Raw genomic sequence first — 23,335 nt, forward strand, 5'->3', positions numbered from 1 at the left:
TAGAATAAGGGTTAGGATAAGGGCTAAGGTTAGGGTTAGTGTTAGGGTTAGGTTTAGAATAAGGGTTAGGATAAGGGCTAAGGTTACGGTTAGGCCTTGTGCTAGGCCTAGGGTTAGTAGATCATTTGTTGAAATGTTACTGATAGATAGTCTGTGTTCCAGATAGTTTCAACAGTCCCCCTATAGACAGTCTTCTCAGCAGCATATATACAGCCACTATTGAGTTGATGACTGAAGGATGAACAGAATGCCCATCAAAAACATGCATGTGGAGAACAACAGATCTGGGCCCTTCTGAAGGCTAGCCAACACTTTTGAAATCGCTGGTGATCACGATTTCCACTGTCTACACACCGGGTAGCCTCCATCTTCAATATCACCAGATAGAGGTGGGAGGGAGAGCTGGGTCAACCAGGCTAGATGGTATAAAGAGAAGCAGTCAAATAATGGGGAGCGAGAAAGACAGACACACAAAGGGATTAACACATGCAGAAAGAGAACTATAGAGAGATAGCATATGTCAATAGTTTAGCAGGCTATGTGTATCCATACAACACATAGGGCAGATGGAAAACATCTACTAAACAACAACAGAGTTCCAGGTGAGAAAATTAAACATGAAAGTGAAGGGAAATTGGGAATGAGTGGAACAATTCTGGTTAGCCAGACGGAGGGAAAAACAGGGAAGAAAAAATGAAAGAGAAAAAGTGAAGAGCTGGTAGCTGCCTAAAGGTTCAGCGGCATTATGGTCTGGTGGTAGAAGCTATTGGCCAGTCTGACAGTTTTTGCCATTATGCTCCTGTACTGCCTGCGTCTCAGTGATGGAAGCGGGGAGAACAGGCCATGGCTCAGGTGGCTCATGATCTTCTTGGCCTTCCTGCGACACCTGGTGTTTTAGATGTGTTGAAGGGCAGGCAGTGTGCACACAATGGTGCGTACGACTGAGCGTGCCACCCTCCATAGAGCCTTGCGGTCAGTGTCGGTGGAGTTGCCGTACCAGGCTGTGGTGCAGCCCAACACTATATGCTCGATGGTGCTCCTGTAGAACACTGTGGGGGCCCTCTGAGAGAGACTGAATTTCTTCAGCCTCCTGAGGTTGAAGAGTCGCTGTCTTGCCATCTTCACCACGGTGTCCATGTGGTTTGAGCCTTTCAGCTCATTGGAGATGTGTACGCCTAGGATCTTGAAGTTTTTTGACCGTCTCAATGATGAGAATGGTACGCCGCACAGCCTGGTTCCTCCTGAAGTCCAAAGTCCTTTGTTTTTCTGACACCGAGGGAGAGGTTGTTTCCTTGGTACCATGCCATCAGAGTGCCTACCTTCTCCCTGTAGGCTGTCTCGTTGTTGTTGGTAATCAGGCCTACTACTGTTGTGTCATCAGCAAACTTGATGATGGAGTTGAAACTGTGTAAGGCCACACAGTCATGGGTATACAGGAAGTACAGGAGGGGACTGAGGACGCACCCTTGTGAGGCCCCCGTGTTGAGGCTCAGTGTGAAGGAGGTAATGTTGCCTACCTTCACCACCTGAGGGTGGCCCGTCACAAAGTCCAGGACCCAGTTGCATAGAGAGAAGTTCAGTACCAGGGCCATGATGTTGGTGCTGAGTTTAGAGGCCGTTATGGTTTTGAAGGCTGACCTGTAGTCCATGAACAGCATCTTCCCATATGCATTCCATTTGTCCAGGTGTGTGTGCAATGGCGTTTGCGTCGTCCGTGGATCTTCCGGGCGGTAGGGGAATATTTCAGCTTACCGACAAGGCTGCCATCAATCCATGTTTTTTGATTTGGGTAAGTTTTGAAAGACACCATCGGTATAAGATCATCTATGCATTTTTTTATGAATCCGGTGACTGAGTCGGCATATATATTGATGTGATCCCCATATTCCAGTCCACGTGATCAAAAAGGTCTAGGAGCATGGATTCGGATTGGTAAAACCAGCATTGGACAGACCTGACCACCGAAACTTCCCTCTTGAGTCTTTGTTTGTAGGAGCAAAATGGAGGAACTTACACCCTTTTATTTAACCAGGCAAGTCAGTTCTGAACAAATTCTTATTTTCAATGACGGCCTAGGAACAGTGGGTTAACTGCCTTGTTCAGGGGTAGAACGACATATTTTTACCTTGTCAGCTCAGGGATTTGATCTTGCAACCTTTCGGTTACCCGTCCAACGCTCTAACCACTAGGCTACCTGCCACCCCAGTTACTAGACCAACACTCTAATTGCTACCTGCCGCTTTTTTGACCCTTGTCGAAAAGGCGTGTATCAGTGGTCAAGAGTGACATTTCCATGAGTTGGACAGTCAATGTGTTGATAGTAAAATAACCCACTTCCTATCCAGTCCCATGAACTGTAAAGTCCCCTGGTTGTATATAATATGTGTTGATGTCAGAGGTAAGCCGTTGTCTCAGAAAAACAGATTATGTTGCAGAATCTGATGTCCCTCTAGAAGGAGATCCTCGCTCTGAGTTCGTTAAGTTTATTCACTAATGATTGAACATTGGCGAGTAGTATGCTGGATAATGGAGGACAGATCACCCTGCGTCTCAATCTCACTAAGACCATGTCTGCCTCTCCATTGGCGACTTCGTTTCCTTCTCTCCGGTATGAATCCCAGGCTACCCGGCACCTCATCGGAAAGGCTAGACCATTGTTCCACCGTCGCTGGGAATTCGGGAGTACCCAGCAGGTTTACGAAGTAATGCACCAAACAAAAAGAGTAAGACAGTTTGAAAAAAACACCTTGTTCGTCGGCGCCATCTTGAACGGAATGAAAAGGAACAGAGAGAATATGTTCCAAAATAGCTGCAATCATTGACCACTGCCTTCGTAGAGAGAGGAGTCATAAGAATCTAAAGTAGATTTTAACTTTGCACCGAGAGTAGAAAAACAGACCGTGAAAACACACACACACACACACACACACACACACACACACACACACACACACACACACACACACACACACGCACACACACACACACACATAATTGGTTTAATTCTGTCCGCTGTGTTTGAATGTGGGAATAGAATGTGACACTACACACACAGTGCCTAGGCTTCGTGCCTGCCTGCAGTCTTCATTGGGTAGGCGGGGGCAGCAAGGTTGCAGGCAGCAATATTAAACCATCAATCACTCCCCAAATTAGGCATTTTACATCACACAAGCACTTACTGGCACACACACACCCTCTCTCTCTCTTTCTCCCACAGGTGTGGTCTTAGACTGGAGAATAAAAGAGATTACATCACAAAAGCAATGAACACCCAATGTACAGAACAACCGATGAATACATGAAAGATGCATAGATAAAACCTGTAATACCAAATGCATACATCATAAAAATAAAATGATAAATGATAATAAATAATAAATCAATGTATTATTTGAATCCTCTATGAGCACTGCAGTAGAAACACAAGTTAACACAGGCAGCCAAGAACAGTCTGTAAATCTTCATTAAATGGAGTTCACAGGGTATACTAATCACAACCCATAAGGCGGCAGTGGCAATGGGTGCTTTTGTTAATAACCTGCATTCGCCTTTCATCACAGCTGACACTGTGTAGCACGGTCTTGTCAGGAGGTTGTTATGGTGTTCATGTTAGACATAACAGGCAGCTCACTTTCTCCCATTACCCACCATGGCAAATTACTGTATGGGAGGGCTAGAGAGAGGAACGGAGTGAATGAGAGAGAGACGGACAGACAGACAGACAGACAGACAGACAGACAGACAGACAGACAGTATTGTGTGTGTCCACTTTCTCATGTTTCATTATAAAAACATCTGGGCTATCAATGAGCCGCGAAGCCATTAACAAACATGGAGGAGACAGAGGGGAGAGAACAACAGAGGGAGGGAGGGAGGGAGGGAGGGAGGGAGGGAGGGAGGGAGGGAGGGAGGGAGGGAGGGAGGGAGGGAGGACAAAAAGAGGCAGAGAAGCAGCGAGTTAGCAGGAGTGAGAGAGAGAGCAGAGGGGTGACAGAGGTAGAGGGAGGACAAAAGAGTCGGGAGGTAGAGATAAAGAGAGAGGGTTGAAAGAGGGTGAATGAAGCATAGAGCTGCATTCATTAGTCCCAGGAGGGGTTCCATTGGAGGATAGGCAGAGTGTCCACCCCCATTAATAGTGTTTACTAACACCCTGGCTCAGGGCCGTTTCTAGTCATGAGCAACATAAGGGGCCGCTTAGGGCCCCGCGATTGCTAAGGGGCCCCCAACCCAAAAAATAAAAATAGGATATCAGTCTGGATCTCAACCATCTGTTATTAGATAGATAATACAAAGCTGCAATTTTGAAATTTGGTTGTGCATCAGCAGCTTTACCATTTTTATTTCAGTCACTGACAGTCACCCATGTCAGCTAACATTTTATAGATTCCTAGGTAAGTTAGTCTAGCCAGCTATTTAAACCTTGTACTGTAGTAATCATGGCCGAATTACTGACCAGACATGCAAGGCATGTGTCCAAGGGCCCTGACCTCCAGGACTCCCCCAGTGATTTATTTAGTCCCTATCACTCAGATATCACATGAACATGGCATAAGTCATGGCAAAATGTCTAGAATTTGATACAATTTGCAGAACTGCTAGAAATTAGCTTTGAAGCTTTACATTTTTCTCTCTGCTACAAACAGAGGTGACAATAAAATGTTTTTCCCACGAGGTGGGGGAGCCCTCCAAACAAATCTCGCTTAGGGCCCACAAAATGCTAGAAACAGCCCTTCACTGGCTGGTTAAATACTGGGGAACAACACTGATGGTGCAGTGAGTGCACACACAAACACACACACAAGCACTTACTCACACACACAAGCACTTACTCTCTCACACACACACACACACACACACACACAAATGCACAGACACACAGGTGGGGAAACAGACATGCACACACACACTACAGTTTTTAACAATCACTTTGGCACTAATTTCAGAACCTTGTGGTCATTTTTCAAAACTCTAGACACAAAACTCAAAACGGTCATCACTTGTAACACAGGCTGTCCAATGTTCAAAACATTGCATTGTGCATTCATATCTTTAAAGAAACTTTACATTTGCAGGATCATTGGTTCAAATAACTCATTTATCTAGAAATACCATAGGAACATTTAATTTAGATCACCCACACACAAGATACCAATAGTTTCACTGTGTAGTTGTTCGTACAATCATCAAATATTGTAGTACAAAATATGTGATACATGTTTCATTATGCTACTACACATAAATACATCACTGTAAAATGACTAGTAGAGAGAATATTGCTCGGTGGAATCATTAAACAAAATATGACATTTATTGATGAAATACAATAAAATCACAACATGGGTTTCTTTGAATCAAAGCAAAAATAATTAGCTACAAAAAGAGAAAAAAACAGTTAAAGGTCAACTGCAGTGTTCCTCACCTGGCTTACTGTAAAACATCACTGCAGTGTACCTCACCTGGCTTACTGTAAAACATCACTGCTGTGTTCCTCACCTGGCTTACTGTAAAACATCACTGCAGTGTACCTCACCTGGCTTACTGTAAAACATCACTGCTGTGTACCTCACCTGGCTTACTGTAAAACATCACTGCAGTGTACCTCACCTGGCTTACTGTAAAACATCACTGCAGTGTTCCTCACCTGGCTTACTGTAAAACATCACTGCAGTGTACCTCACCTGGCTTACTGTAAAACATCACTGCTGTGTTCCTCACCTGGCTTACTGTAAAACATCACTGCCGTGTTCCTCACCTGGCTTACTGTAAAACATCACTGCAGTGTACCTCACCTGGCTTACTGTAAAACATCACTGCCGTGTTCCTCACCTGGCTTACTGTAAAACATCACTGCAGTGTACCTCACCTGGCTTACTGTAAAACATCACTGCCGTGTTCCTCACCTGGCTTACTGTAAAACATCACTGCAGTGTACCTCACCTGGCTTACTGTAAAACATCACTGCCGTGTTCCTCACCTGGCTTACTGTAAAACATCACTGCAGTGTACCTCACCTGGCTTACTGTAAAACATCACTGCAGTGTTCCTCACCTGGCTTACTGTAAAACATCACTGCCGTGTTCCTCACCTGGCTTACTGTAAAACATCACTGCAGTGTTCCTCACCTGGCTTACTGTAAAACATCACTGCAGTGTTCCTCACCTGGCTTACTGTAAAACATCACTGCCGTGTTCCTCACCTGGCTTACTGTAAAACATCACTGCCGTGTTCCTCACCTGGCTTACTGTAAAACATCACTGCCGTGTTCCTCACCTGGCTTACTGTAAAACATCACTGCCGTGTTACTGTACTTCTATATTTCCATCAACCCTGTCTTGTGGATTTGGCCACAGGTTCTCATCCACATCACAATGGATGTTTTCATTAGCCAAACATCTTGGGAAGAATCTTCGGGCATGGCGAATCCAGGCCTGACACTGGTCTGCCGTGATGTCATTGCATGCGTCATCCATGGCCTGGAGAAGGGTGGCTTGTTCGTGATGGCGCCTATCATATATCTTCCACCTCCATGTGGAGAAAAATTCCTCAATCGGGTTAAGGAAAGGAGAGTATGGGGGTAAGTACAGGGTGGTAAATTGTGGATGGGCCTGAAACCATGCTTGCACCATTTGAGCATGGTGGAACCTGACATTATCCCACACAATGACATAGGTCATGCCATCAGCTCTACAGACCTGATTTAGCTCATCAAGGAAGGTTGCATTCGAACAGTGAATCATGTGGCTGCCTGCAACTCAATATATAGAGTATATAGGATAGAGAGCTTTAGATGTTGTTCGACCAAACATTAGAACGGGCAAGATGAGTAATCTAAGCAACTTTGACCGTGGTATGATTGTTGATGCCACACATGGTGGTTCCAGCATCTCAGAAACAGCTGCCCTCCTGGGATTTTTACGCACTACAGCCTCTAGAGTTTACAGAGAATGGTGAGATAAACAAAACACATTCAGTGAGGGGCAGTTCTGTGGGCAAAAACACCTTGTTAATGAGAGAGGTCAGAGGAGAATGTCCAGGCTCATTCAAGCTAACAGAAAGGCCACAAATACTCAAATAACAGCCGTTTAAAACAGTGGTGTGCAGAAGGGCATCTCTTAAAGTACAACATCGTAAATAATTCAGGCTGTTGTGGAGGCAAAAGGGGGTCCCCCACACCTAGATAGGTGTACCTAATAAAGTGTCCGGGTACAGTATATACTGTGTACAGTATTGTCAAATCTGAAAACATGGTCTGGAAAAGTGATACATGGGACCATAGAAACAGTGTCTGAAAAATAATGATGATGAAATATTTTGTCCATAGATAATGTAGTCCAATTGGTTCATGTTCCACAGTAATTGGTGTCAATAGATTTCGTTATACTGAAACTTTCATGATCTAAACATATTGTTTGTCAGTTTCCATAAAACTCTGCATTAAGAGTAATACAACAGTTACTTATCATTTTGAGCAGTTGCATCAATTGATAGTTAGATAATTGTAATGAAATTAATAGACAGTCATTTCAGATGTAATGTGTGAATTGCATTTTGAAATGGTAATACTTTGATGTTAAGTTGTGTCATTTTGAACAGGTGATTTTAGTTCATTGAACAAATGATCTTAGCTTTATGTGTCTTGTATCCAAGCAATTGGAAAAAGTGTTAAAAAGAGTTTTGAAAAATGTTCATTTTGATCATTGGTTGTGAATTTTGTGTCTAGAGTTTTGAAAAATGACATCAAGGTTCTGAAATGAGTGCCAAAGTGATTGTAAAAAACTGTAATACAAACCAGAGCCATATGGCTCAAGTACAAACTTACCCACAAACACATACTGTATCTGGTACAGTGTACATGAAAACAGTATTTACTCTCTCTATAATTTCTCTGTCTCTCTCGCTCGCTCTTTCTATCCCTCCTCCCTCCCTCCCTCCTTGGCAGCCTGTGAGTATGACCGTGACAGAGACTAAGGAGTGAAAGGCAGATTTCATATCTCCCATTGTGAATCCCCTCCATCCTGCCTCCTCACCCATCCCTCCCCGTCCCTGTCACTGTGTATTGTGTGGTGCTGATAATGAAAGTCATTAGGCTGGGTCCATGTCTTACTGCAGTGGGGTACAGGCTTCACCACCGAATAGATGAAGGAGGGCTCTCTGTGTGTGTGTGTGTGTGTGTGTGTGTGTGTGTGTGTGTGTGTGTGTGTGTGTGTGTGTGTGTGTGTGTGTGTGTGTGTGTGTGTGTGTGTGTGTGTGCGTGTGTGTGTGTGTGTGTGTGTGTCAGACAGGCTCCATCTCCAGCAGGCAGCAATCTGACACACGCATACTGTCACAAACACTGTCACATCCCAACATGCTCCAGAACACCACTCTAGAAGGCCTGTACACTGTCATAGAGATAGGGAGGGTAGGAGGAATAATAGTGATGTTGTTTGGGTGAGGGTAAATGTTTTACACTGATAGACAGACAGCCTAATGGTACAGCAGGGCACAACTATTGATACTTTGTTTTTTAGTCTTTGTACTTCCATTGACACTGAAGAAGCACAAATGGGAGCAAAGCATTTGTCCAATTAGTCCACCTCCGTGTCCCAATTTAGTTTTTAAATTACTGAATGTCTGTGGAGATAAGTGAGGACCGCCTTCTCTCTTTTTCACTCTTTGTACCCTCCTCATTTGTTTCATGATTATACCATATTGTACAGTATGTTCTTTGGTTTCAGAGGGATTTTGTTGAATCCAGTTCCTGTCCTCACAGGGATGCAGTCTGTAGGAGTTGGTAGAGCTGCACTCCTGACCCTCTTACACAAAGCTACTATTCCCTCTTTATCAAACAGACTGCATTTCATACAACGGAACGGGAGAGAAAAGAGAATAAGAGAAATGCATGTGCTCCCTCTATGGGAAGAGAGAGATGGGTGAGAGAGAGAGAGAGAGAGACAGAGAGAGAGATAAAGAGAGAAAGCGAGAGAGAGATAAAGAGAGAGAGAGAGAGGTAAAGAGAGAGAGAGAGATAAAGAGAAAGAGAGATAAAGAGAAAGAGAGAGAGGTAAAGAGAGAGAGAGAGAGATAAAGAGAGAGAGAGAGAGAGAGAGAGAGAGAGAGATGTAAAGAGAGAGAGAGAGAGAGATAAGAGAGAGAGCGAGTGAAAGAGGGAGAGAGAGAGAAAGAGAGAGAGAGATAAAGAGAGAGAGAAAGAGAGAGAGTTTTGAGTTTTAAATAATCTTTATTGGGTCTGGGGGCCCACCACACAATAAATACTCATACAAAACCACAGTTACACATCAATTAAAAACACAACTCCAATTCCTCCTCCATAGTAACTAAACACAACAGCCTCTGTATACCCCATATACTCAAAAACAGATCAATATTGTTGACAAGTTTATAATAGGCAAACTCAACCCTTAGTCTCGCTACCAACATTCCCTCCAGCATTCCCACCACATCCACATACCCCTGTCCCCGAATACTGTTCTTTCGGGTCTTCCATATCGCTAATTTTGCTGCCCCTAACACAAAATTAAGCAACACAACTACACCCTTTTGACTGAACCTGTACTTTGGCCCAAATATATACAGTTGGGAAGAGAAAACCTCTCCCAACGTTGAGAACTAATCAGTGATCAGTTCAATCATCCCAACCAACCTGGGACAGAGTAAAAACAGATGTGCCAGAGATTCAGACTCGGCACAGAATGGACACCCCTCCCCAACAGTAGGGTCCAGGTGTACCAGATGCATGTTAGTGGCTATAGCTCCATGTATTATCCTCCATTGGCGGTCAGCTGTCCTCTTATCAATAGGCAGTTTATATAATGATCGCCAACAGCCTTTTGGAGAGGCACCTGGACCAAGCACATCCGCCCACCTCGTCAATTTGAACCCTTGCAGGGAAGAGGCATGGGACACCTTTACACATATTCTGTACATGGCCTTCTTTCCCACCTCCTTGAACTCCCCTAGCTCCGGGGTATCGAAGGAAAGCAGCATCCCCACGTCCTCCTCAAATGCCCCCATCGCAGCACTAACAATCAGTGCAGGGAACACATAATCCAGACCCTCCTTCCACCGATCAGAATTGTAAGTGTCAGTCACATACTGCAGATGAAGCACTGGCAAGGAGTCACAGACCTCATCGACGACCTTCCTCAGTAGGCGAGATGATCGGATCCCCGCTCTTTCTCCCAGCTCCTCCAACGATCTGCTCCTGCTCCGCATCAGATGACCCAGCTTGGTACACCCAACGCCTAACAGGCATGAACGTAGGCTAGCTGAACCCAGAACACGGGACTGGATGGAAGTGTTGTGAAAAAGAGGCTCTTCAAAAAGCCACATCCCTGGTGGTGTGCAAGCCTTACGGGACTTGACAAAGACTCTCCAAGCCTGCATAACAGACTCATAAAATGGAGTCAGGCCAGGCAAATCACCCCCCTCCAGCTTTAAGAGGAAAAGGTGCTTGTCTAAGCCCAAACAGCCCGCTCTTCTCATCAATATGTAGGCTGTTTCGACCCAGCTAGAACAGTCTCTGTACAACAATCTCTGGGCTGCTTGGAGCCGGAAAGCCATGATCCTAGAGGAAATGTCCACCAGGCCTTGCCCACCCTCGTGCAGTGGCAGGTACAGGGCTGCAGCTTTAATCCAGTGTTGTCCAGACCAGAAGAAATTGACAAGGGTCCTCTGAAGCTCTTGTATCAGACCCTTTGGTGGCTGCAAAATCCTTAGTCTGTGCCACAGGGTAGAAGCAGAAGGATTATTAGCTACCAGGACCCTTCCCCTATAAGACAGCTGGGACAACACCCATTTCCACCTTGACAGTCTGGCACACACTTTCTCCGCTACACCCTCCCAGTTCTTTTTCTGAAAGACATCGGAGCCTAGAAAAACCCCCAAAGTCTTCCTCTCATCTCTGCTCCACTGAAGCCCCCCTGGTAACCGTGGAGCAGACCCTGTCTGAAGTCCCCCTGGTAACCGTGGAACGGACCCCATCTGAAGCTGACCTGCCCACAGCGCTTCACTCTTTCCCCAATTGACTCTAGCTGAGGAGGCCCCCTCATACACCTTTAAAGTGTTTGAGAGAACCTTAACATCCTCACCCCCTGTAATAAAAACTGTATCATCTGCATACGCAGACAGTGCTATCGTGGGACCCTTCATTACACCTGGCACAGAGAAACCAGTAAGCTTGGTTCAATCGCCAGACTATATTACTGCCCTGAAATTGGGCATCCCTGCCTGATGCCCCTTTGGACAGGGATGGGGCAACTCGAATCACCACCCACCTTCACCATACACGAGGCCCCAGCATACAGTAAATTCATCCAAGACAGAAAAACATCCCCAAATCCAAAGGCTTTCATTGTTTTAAACAAGTACTGGTGGTCCACACGATCAAAAGCCTTCTCCTGATCCAACGAATCCCACATTTACATCAGACAGTTTACAAATGTCTAAAACATCTCTTATCAGAAACAAGTTGTCAACAATAGAGCGATCAGGTAACACAGTAGGACTGGTCCTTGTGGATCAACAATCCCAGATACTCTTTCAACCTGTTTGAGAGACATTTAGAAACAATTTTGTATTCTGCGCACAGCAAAGCAACAGGTCTCCATTTTTTTATGAGAGCCAAATCCCCCTTTTTTGGCAACAGTGAAAGCACCGCACGTTGACAGGATACAGGAAGAGAACCCTCATGAAAAGATTCACACGCCACTTCATAAAAATCCTCCCCAATAGACCCCCAAAAGTGCTTATAAAACTCAGATGGTAAACCATCGATGCCAGGGGCTCGGCCTGTTGAGAGCTGCATAACTGCTGTGGACAGCTCTTGCAGTGTAATGTCAGAGTCCAATGCAGCTCTCTGCTCAGGTCCCAATTGAGGAAGACCGTGTAACAACTGTTCAGTACACAGAGTGTCACAATCCTCCGCCTTATAGAGGGCCGAGTAGAAATCCACGGCATGTTGGCGCATTTCACTGTCATCCGTGGTCACCTTCCCATCAGGGACACAAAGGCAGACTGTCCTAGGTTTTAAAAAAAGCGCTAGGAGCATCCATATCCTTGAGGGAAGTGAAACGAGACCTAATCATGGCACCCTTCACTCTTTCATGCAGAAACGACCTCAGTCCGTGTCTCTTGTCCTGTAAGTTCATGACTAGTCCAGGGTCGTTCTGAGTGAGCAGCTTCAATTCAATAGACTTGATGTCCTGTTCAAGGGCCTTGACAGTCTCTTTAACTTCAATACTAGACAGAGCAGTATACTGTTGACAAAATACTCGTATTTGGGCCTTCCCAACCTCCCACCATTGTCTCAAGGACTCAAAATTCCCTTTTACACCCCTCCATTTTTCCCAAAACAACAAAAACCTGTCACAAAACATGACATCATGTAACAATTTAACATTGGGTGATGACCTTCATGGACAGGACAAGTTAATATCAACAGTAACAGTATGATGATCAGAGAAACCCACAGGAGTAATGACACACTTTCCAACCCTACTACAGTATTGCTCAGATACATACAACCTGTCTAACCTTGCTGCACTGACACGACCTTCATTAATTTTTAGCCATGTGTACTGCCTAACTTTTGCATTCCTTACTCTCCACACATCAGAAAGCTCAAACTCAGTTAATAGGCCAGACAGGCAAGTGACTGACCGCAGGTGAGGTTCTTCAGCGGTTGGATCAACAGTTAAATCCACTGTACAGTTCCAGTCACCCCCTAAAACCATACACCCCTCTTGATCACACTGTCTTAAGGTTTCCTTTATTTGATCAAATATAGCAATATGCTCTGTACCCTCATTCGGAGCATAAACATAAATAAATAAATAAATAAAAAACATAACATCCACCTTGACCAATAAAACCTGACCCTTGACAATCTCTGTTGTAGATACCACAGTCACCCCTAAGCCTGAGGAAAACAAGATTGCCACCCCAGCACTGAAATTAGTACCATGACTGAGTACATGCTGCCCCTCCCACCACATACCCCAGTCAACCTCATTTTCCTCATCACTATGTGTCTCCTGTAGGAAAACTACATTAAGCCTTTTCTGTTTTATTACTTCTAATACCCAAGCCCTCTTATTCCTGTCCCTTCCCCCATTCATATTGAGAGAACCTACCCTTAGTACTTCCATATAGAAAAGAGAAAAGAAAAGCAGAAGAAACCACAGAGAAACCAACGAGAAAAAAGACACCCTATGAAGCATGATCATCATCATTTCTTTTTCTCTTAACCTGACTACGTTTCCCACCACCCTGCAACAGCAGTAATACATTTCCTCAAGCGAAACCGCTTCTTCTCACTCAATTGGTCTAACCCCACCGTCTTCTGTAACATCACAGCTGACCTCACAAACTTATCAACATCAAAATAATCTGCCAATTTGACAGATTTCCCAAAAGTCTGATCCAGAAACTCATTTACCTCCTCTAGAATCCTCACCAGCAGCTGTCATATCAAAATAGATATCCATATCATTCTCCTGATCCTCAGCTGAGACCATAGACAACTGACTCCCCTCTATATCACATCCCTTTCAACACTCCCCACTTGCACCTCATCACTCGTACCAGGCATCTCCTCCACTACCTGGGAGACTAGCCCCACCTGAACATCACTACTCATAGTGGGCATCTCCTCCACTAACTGGGAGCCTAGCTCCACAGGAATCCCAGCACTCGTAGTGGGCATCTCCTCCACTACCTGGGAGCCTAGCTCCACATGAAAACCCTCCTGTACCTCGTTACTCGTAGTGGGCATCTCCTCCACTACCTGGGAGCCTAGCTCCACATGAACCCCAGCACTCGTAGTGGGCATCTCCTCCACTACCTGGGAACCTAGCTCCACATGAACCCCCTCCTTTACCCCAGCACTCGTACTGGGCACCTGCTCACCAGCCTGAGGAACTGGCTCTTCAGATACATCCTTACCTTCTACAACAATACTTTTCTGTAGCATAACATTTCCCTCTAATACAAGTTGCAACCCCTTGCCCTCAACACGGATAACTTGTTCCTCAGCAACAGGTGCTTGTGGCTGCTCTACCGCTGTCGGGCCACCTCTCCCTACATCAGTGGGCCCAGGCGTTAAGAGGACCACCTGCGCCCCTCCCTCGGCCTTCTCCCTTTTCGGGCAAGCATGTCGCTTATGACCAACATCCCCACACTCAAAACACAGTTGACTACCCGTAATAGCATAAGCCATGTACAGTCTGTTGTCATACTTGATTTTAAACGATAACTCTAAAGTCTGCTCCGGTGAGTCCAAAAACATAAACACCTGTCGCCGAAATGACATGACCTGTTTCAACGCCGGGTGTTTGCAACCTAACGGGACAACCTTAATTGAACTGGTGAACTTCCCAAAGCGCAATAACTCGCGCTCCAACAGCTCATTGGGAATAAACGGTGGTACATTTGAAATTGTTACCCTTGTTGACGGAGAAAAAAGCGGCGTAACTTGAATAAACATTCCTTTAAGAAGTACGTCATGCTCAACCATCCGATCAACCAGACGCTCTTCTTTAAGAAGTACGTCATGCTCAACCATCCGATCAACAAGACACTCTTCTTTAAGAAGTACGTCATGCTCAACCATCCGATCAACAAGACACTCTTCTTTAAGAAGTACGCCATGCTCAACCATACGATCTACAAGACCCTCTTCTTTAAGAAGTACACCATACTCAACCATACAATCTACAAGACACTCTTCTTTAAGAAATACACCATGCTCAACCATACGATCAACAAGACACTCTTCTTTAAGAAGTACACCATGCTCAACCATCCGATCTACAAGACACTCTTCTTTAAGAAGTACGCCATGCTCAACCATCCGATCAACCAGACACTCTTCTTTAAGAAATACACCATGCTCAACCATCCGATCTACAAGACACTCTTCTTTAAGAAGTACACCATGCTCAACCATCCGATCAACCAGACCCTCTTCTTTAAGAAGTACGTCATGCTCAACCATCCGATCTACAAGACACTCTTCTTTAAGAAATACCACCACCGCTTTATTCATCCGGGATGCACAAGCAACATTCTCATATCCTACCTTCTCTCCTACGGAGACCAGAAACTCCTCCACCGTGACAGTAGCTTCAGTAACACACCTAAAGCCGTGCCGAAGTGACAGGGACGGCATCCCCATTCGGGCTGCCATCCCCGCCAGAATCAGGGTCATTTCAATACGACAAACTAAATACTTAATTATACCACAACAAAAATAATAACCTTAATCATGCACAGAAGAAATAAGAAATACCAAGAAATAGCAAACCGAAAGAAAGTTGTGAATATCTAACTCTCCACAACACATGCACTCCTTCACTCAAACAATTCCCAGCATGCACCAATCACTCCCAGCATGCAGAGAGAGAGAGGTAAAGAGAGAGAGAGAGATAAAGAGAGAAAGAGAGAGAGAGAGAGAGAGAGAGAGAGAAAGAGAGAGAGAGAGAAGTAGAGAGAGAGAAAGAGAGAGAAAGAGAGAGAAAGAGAGAGAGAAAGAGAGAGAAAGAGAGAGAAAGAGAGAGAAAGAGAGAGAGAGAGAGAGAGAGAGAGAGAGAGAGAGAGAGAGAGAGAGAAAGAGAGAGAGAGAGTGAGAGAGATAAAGAGAGAAAGAGAGAGAGAGAGAACAGGATGGAGGCAGGGAGCATCACATCTTGACACAAAAACACAGAGAGTGATGAAAAGACACAGAGATACTGATGGATATAGGAATGGCGATGCGGAGAGATAAAGAAAGAGAGCCAGAGAGACGGAGATAGACATTAGGATAGAGACTGATGGGAAAACTGATACAGTATAAAGGCAAACAGAGATAGGAAGAGATACGTTGAGCTGTAGAAAATATAAAAAAAACACAATAGAAAAATATACAAGTAGACCAGGATACAAGAAGAGAAAATGGTAGTGGCAAAATAACAGAGATTGAACAAAGAAAATGGTAGTGGCAAAATAACATGGATTAAACAAAGAAAATGGTAATGGTAAAATAACAGAGATTGAATAAAGAGAATGGGTGGTAAAATAACAGGGATTTAAACAAAGAAAAGGGTAATGGTAAAATAACAGGGATTGAATAAAGAGAATGGGTGGTAAAATAACAGGGATTTAAACAAAGAAAAGGGTAATGGTAAAATAACAGGGATTGAATAAAGAGAATGGGTGGTAAATTAACAGGGATTGAATAAAGAGAATGGGTGGTAAAATAACAGGGATTTAAACAAAGAAAAGGGTAATGGTAAAATAACAGGGATTGAATAAAGAGAATGGGTGGTAAAATAACAGGGATTGAATAAAGAGAATGGGTGGTAAAATAACAGGGATTTAAACAAAGAAAAGGGTAATGGTAAAATAACATGGATTGAATAAAGAGAATGGGTGGTAAAATAACAGGGATTGAATAAAGAGAATGGGTGGTAAAATAACAGGGATTTAAACAAAGAAAAGGGTAATGGTAAAATAACAGGGATTGAATAAAGAGAATGGGTGGTAAAATAACAGGGATTGAATAAAGAGAATGGGTGGTAAAATAACAGGGATTTAAACAAAGAAAAGGGTAATGGTAAAATAACAGGGATTGAACAAAGAGAATGGGTGGTAAAATAACAGGGATGGAAACAAAGATAATGGGTGGTAAATAACAGAGATTGAACAAAGAGAATGGGTGGTAAAATAACAGGGATTGAACAAAAGAAGTCTCAGAGACATAGCCACTAAATAATAAAAGCCCAGACAGAAAAGGGGAGCAGACATAGAACCATTCTGAACCTAGAGTGTAGGACCTGTATGAGTGGTGGATCTGGATCAGCCGTATGTGAATTGTAAAATGTTCCCTTAGGAGAATTTAAGCTATTCCATTCTATTTTATTCTATTCTAGACATGGAAGCACTGGGATACACAATACAATAAATATAGACATACAAAGAAATACTGTAAACCACTATAGAGATCTAGAAAAAGGACTAGTGTGAAAGACTAGATCCAAGTACAGTGGTTAAGAAGACCAAGCAAACATTGAAGGATACACAGGGAGGCTGGGAAAAACAGTGAACCAAGAAGACTAGGAGATCTGTGCTCGTGCTGCTCTCCAAGCCCAGCTCTCCCTGGCCTCTCCCAGCCTGAGTCTCTCAGACCAGCCTGTCTAAAGAGAGACACCTAGTGGAGCTTCACACCATCACATCACAGTGTACCATAACCACAGAGCACCATCCAGGCTCTGCTGGGAATTAGACAAACTTACCCAGAGCCGGCCAACACCGGCCCAGAGCCGCACATCTCACTCCTCACCGCTCTACTCCCACAGTTTTCTTTCTAGAAGGACCTCCTAATAAAGCCACATTAATCAAATTGAGCTGCTAACTACCGCAATTACTGGTGTAATTTGCACATCTCCTGCTTTCAGCCTCAAACGTGTTCCCTTTTTATGTCTCTATTTTGGTTTTGTCAGGGTGTGATTTGGGTGGGCATTCTATGTTCTATTTTCTATGTTTTTGTATTTCTTTGTTTTGTTCGGGTATGGTTCTCAATCAGGGACAGCTGTCATTCGTTGTCTCTGATTGGGAACCATACTTAGGTAGCCTTTTTCCCTTTGTTATTTGTGGGAAGTTAACTTTGTTAGTGGCACTTGGCCCTGTAAGCTTCACGGTTGTTTTTTTGTTTCTTGTTTTGTTGGTGAAATTTGAAATAAAAAGAGAAATGTACTCTCACCACGCTGGTCGTCTTCTTTCGACGGCCGTGGCACTTTTAAAACACGAGTCCAGTCTTTGGTTTGAGGATCATGCGGTGAGCTATACATGACTAGTTTGTTAATTTAGCCTATCAGATGCTCTTATATTCCCATCCCCTAATGACAGGCAGAAATACATTTTAATGAAGGGAGGGCCATCCATTTTCATTTCAAAGAGGTCCGATTCTCTCCAGGTATCCCTCATTATAAATAATGTACCTGTACTAAATATACTAAATACTAATGTACTAAATATACCCCCGAGAAAACATTCAACATAATACATTAAACAAGTATTCTGAATACATTTTTAAAGGATCTGTTACAATAACGTTAGTCTGTGATGTTTCAAACCTGTAAAAACCCACTATATACACACATCTATGTCACTGATCAGACAGACAATGCTTCTCAGATACACCTTATAGTTGTCACGAATCCCGCCGAAGATGGTGCCTCTTTCTGTTCGGGCGGCGGCCTTCGTCATCGCCGGCCTACTAGCTGCCACTGATCCCCTTTTCTGTTTCAGTTAGTTTTGTCTGATTAGTTTCACCTGTTTCTTGTTTGGGTTTTGTTTTGGGCTATTTAAACCCAGTAGGCTCACCTGCTTTTGTGCGGGCTTGTTTTTCTGTTCATGGTGTGTGGATTATTGTGGATTCCGTTTTTTGGACTGGGTATTTCTGCGCCCTTGTGTGTGGCGTGACCGTTACTCTGTTCTCGGAATACAGATCCACGTTTTGAACTACCCTGCTCTCTGCACCTGACTCCTCCACCCACTACTCCTAGAAGCCTTTACAATAGTCTACTGCAGCAAAGTAAAAAAGAAAAGAAAACACCAGGTTCTGTGATCTTGGAACATTCAGCATGCCGTCATTACCCTCATTAAAACCTGGTCTTGTTGAGCTCCTCAATCGACTGCTTTGATAAAGGCAGACAATGTGGTATTACATTGGTGGATCCCAATCACCAATCACAGGGATAGCAGTCGATCTATCACCCTGTTATCTGGGCTCGGCTATATTACTTGGAGCCCAGTCAGACTGTGTGTGTGGATGATGTGGATGTGGCAGGCCGATAGATAGCGGCAGCTGCTGTCATCCAGCCCTTCTGATTAATGAGCAGCGCGGCCCACTGTTTAATGTGTTTAATATGGGCCGCTGACGAGGCCGTCACACTGAAGACAGAACCCACCCGTCTCTCTCTCTCTGTCTGACTGATGATGAAGTCACCTGCAACCGGGCTCACACACACACACACACACACACACACACACACACACACACACACACACACACACACACACACACACACACACACACACACACACACACACACACACACACACACACACACACACACACACACACAACACTCCTTCCCTCCTTCCTGCCCCCAGTAAATGAACCTCTGACTGCAGTTACATCTCTCCTTAGTCTCCTTTAGATCCCACTGCAGTGTAGACACACGTGTACCAACATGATAGCATTGATAAGCGTCTGTCTGGTAAGATTTTGCTGAACTATATTTACTTTTGCTTATGTATGTGTCAATATATTTTTGCATTGAATGCAATGTATTGACTTATGTGTCATGCCTTGTATATCTTTTTGCAAAGCATACCAGACTGACGCTTATCAGTCGATACCAGGCTGCATGTACACACCCATACAGACTGGTTTACTGTGACCCTGGCTCTTGTACTCTGGACGTGAGGGGAAATTGAGGGCAATCCTGGTACTGTGTGGGTCTGTCCAGGGGCCAGTGGTGGGTGTGAGGTGGGTGTATTTCAGGAAGCAGGAGTGCCGTAATAGGAGACACTCATACCCTTCTATCTGCAAAACATCCCCTCTCCACACTGCTGTAGATAATGAGCGAGTCAACTGGTACAGTCCAGTAACTACTCTCCTGTAATCACTATACTCTCTTATCTTCTCTTCTCTTCACTTCTGTTTTCTCCCATTCTCCCCCTTTCCCTCTCTTCTTCTCCTCCTCCTACCTGATATGTCAACTGATATGCCAGTTGACACCAAACCTCACCAACCAGGAAGGATATATATATTTTACTTTCAGCCTGCCTCCCTCTCTCTTTCTTGCTCTCTCGCACCCACCTGCTAATTTTCACTTCTCTCCGTTTCAGCCCTCCCACTCCCTCATAGCACATTTCTATCTCTCCTCTCTTTTCTCCCATCTATCACCTCCTCTGCAATGTTCTCATTTAATCATCCCCTCCAGAAATATATGCACCTCCCAACCACTGGGATCCTATTAGATCCTGTGGTGTTGTTGTTCTAGATATCATGTCATTACCTGTGCTCTCAGGGCAGGTATTAGCTAGTTATAAACACTAAACCTCACCAACCAGAAAGGAAAGAACAAAGACCAGTCACAATTCACAGACAGAGCGAGAAACATTGTTCCTTCTTCACCTGTGTGTAACAGAGTTGGCAGTGTGTCAGACTAGAGGGAGTTGGGAAGGAAGCAAACCGCAGAACATGCAACACGGATCCAGATGTTCCCTCTTCCTTGTGTATCAATATGTACTCGTTGTTGTTTGACCCATAAGCTGTTGCGTCAACTCCATCGCTCAGCCTGTGTCTTCTCATGTGTATTCCAGGGTTAAAAGTCAAATCTTTCAGATATACACTGAACAAAAATATAAACGCAAAATGTAAAGTGTTGGTCCCATGTTTCGTGCAGACCACACTGTGTGTGCAAGCGGAGTGCCCCGTGGTGGCGGTGGTGTTATGGTATGGGCAGGCATGAGCTACGGACAACAAACACAATGACATTTTATCGATGACAGTTTGAATGCACAAATATACCGTGACGAGATCCTGAGGCCCATTTTCATGCCATTCATCCGCATGTCACCTCATGTTTCAGCATGATAATACCCCATGTCTCAAGGATTTGTACACAATTCCTGGAAGCTGAACATTTCCCGGTTCTTCCATGGCCTGCAGACTCACCAGACATGTCACCCATTGAGCATGTTTGGGTTGCCCTGGATTGACGTGTACAACAGTAAATTCCAGTTCCCACCAATATCCAGCAACTTCGCACAGCCATTGAAGAGGAGTGGGACAACATTCCACAATCAACAGCCTGATCAACTCTATGTGAAGCAGATGTGTCGCACTGCATGAGGCAACTGGTGGTCACACCAGATAGTGACGGGTTTTCTGATCCACGCCCCTAACCTTTTTATTAAAGTTTCCGTGACCAACATGTGCATATCTGTATTCCCAGTCATGTGAAATATTAGATTAGAGCCTAATTTATTTATTTATATTGACAAATTTCCTTAAATGAACTGTAACTCAGTAAAATATTTGAAATTGCTGTATGTTACGTATATATTTTGTTCAGTATAGTTTGGATCTGTCAGTGGCTCAGGTTGGTCTGGCAAGAAAGAAAAAAAGCCATAGCAAATGTTCTTTATGCCACACAGTGACAGTTAATATTGCATGTTCCAGGAGGTGACATTAACCCCCCTGGAGCCAGCGCTAAGTGCTTGTTGAGTCACCCATACATGTGTGGGCCGGGCTGGAATGTCATTTACCAGTTTGGGTCACAGTGTGGCTCGAGTGGCCTCCCGTAGGGACCCTGTGCCCTGTGTGTGTGTGTGTGTGTGTGTGTGTGTGTGTGTGTGTGTGTGTGTGTGTGTGTGTGTGTGTGTGTGTGTGTGTGTGTGTGTGTGTGTGTGTGTGTGTGTGTGTGTGTGTGTGTGTGTCTCGGTGTGTGTGTGTCTCGGTGTGTGTGTGTGTGTCTCGGTGTGTGTGTGTGTGTGTGTGTGTGTGTGTGTGTGCGTGCGTGTCACACACCTGTTTGAGAATGCTGTTAATTGACTACAGCTCAGAGTTCAACACCATAGTGCCCACAAAGCTCATCACTAAGCTAGGGACCCTGGGACTAAACACCTCCCTCTACAGACACACCATGTAGACAAACCATACAGACACACCATACAGACACACCATGTAGACACACCATACAGACACACCATTTAGACACACCATACAGACAAACCATACAGACACACCATACAGACACACCATACAGACACACCATGTAGACACACCATACAGACACACCATGTAGACACACCATACAGACACACCATGTAGACACACCATACAGACACACCATGTAGACACACTGTACAGACACACCATACAGACACACCATGTAGACACACCATACAGACACACCATACAGACACACCATACAGACACACCATACAGACACACCATGTAGACACACCATACAGACACACCATGTAGACACACCATACAGACACACCATGTAGACACACCATACAGACACACCATGTAGACACACCATACAGACACACCATACAGACACACCATGTAGACACACCATACAGACACACCATACAGACACACCATGTAGACACACCATTCAGACACACCATGTAGACACACCATACAGACACACCATACAGACACACCATGTAGACACACCATACAGACACACCATACAGACACACCATGTAGACACACCATGTAGACACACCATACAGACACACCATACAGACACACCATACAGACACACCATACAGACACACCATGTAGACACACCATACAGACACACCATGTAGACACACCATACAGACACACCATGTAGACACACCATACAGACACACCATGTAGACACACCATACAGACACACCATGTAGACACACCATACAGACACACCATGTAGACACACCATACAGACACACCATGTAGACACACCATACAGACACACCATGTAGACACACCATACAGACACACCATACAGACACACCATACAGACACACCATACAGACACACCATACAGACACACCATACAGACACACCATACAGACACACCATACAGACACACCATGTAGACACACCATACAGACACACCATGTAGACACACCATACAGACACACCATACAGACACACCATGTAGACACACCATGTAGACACACCATGTAGACACACCATACAGACACACCATGTAGACACACCATACAGACACACCATACAGACACACCATGTAGACACACCATGTAGACACACCATGTAGACACACCATACAGACACACCATACAGACACACCATGTAGACACACCATGTAGACAGACCATACAGACACACCATGTAGACACACCATGTAGACACACCATGTAGACACACCATGTAGACACACCATACAGACACACCATACAGACACACCATGTAGACACACCATACAGACACACCATGTAGACACACCATGTAGACACACCATACAGACACACCATACAGACACACCATGTAGACACACCATACAGACACACCATGTAGACACACCATGTAGACACACCATACAGACACACCATACAGACACACCATGTAGACACACCATACAGACACACCATGTAGACACACCATGTAGACACACCATACAGACACACCATGTAGACACACCATGTAGACACACCATACAGACACACCATACAGACACACCATGTAGACACACCATACAGACACACCATGTAGACACACCATACAGACACACCATACAGACACACCATGTAGACACACCAT

The sequence above is a fragment of the Oncorhynchus mykiss genome, chromosome 13, assembly GCF_013265735.2.
Source record: "Oncorhynchus mykiss isolate Arlee chromosome 13, USDA_OmykA_1.1, whole genome shotgun sequence".
NCBI classification, from domain to species: Eukaryota; Metazoa; Chordata; class Actinopteri; order Salmoniformes; family Salmonidae; genus Oncorhynchus; species Oncorhynchus mykiss.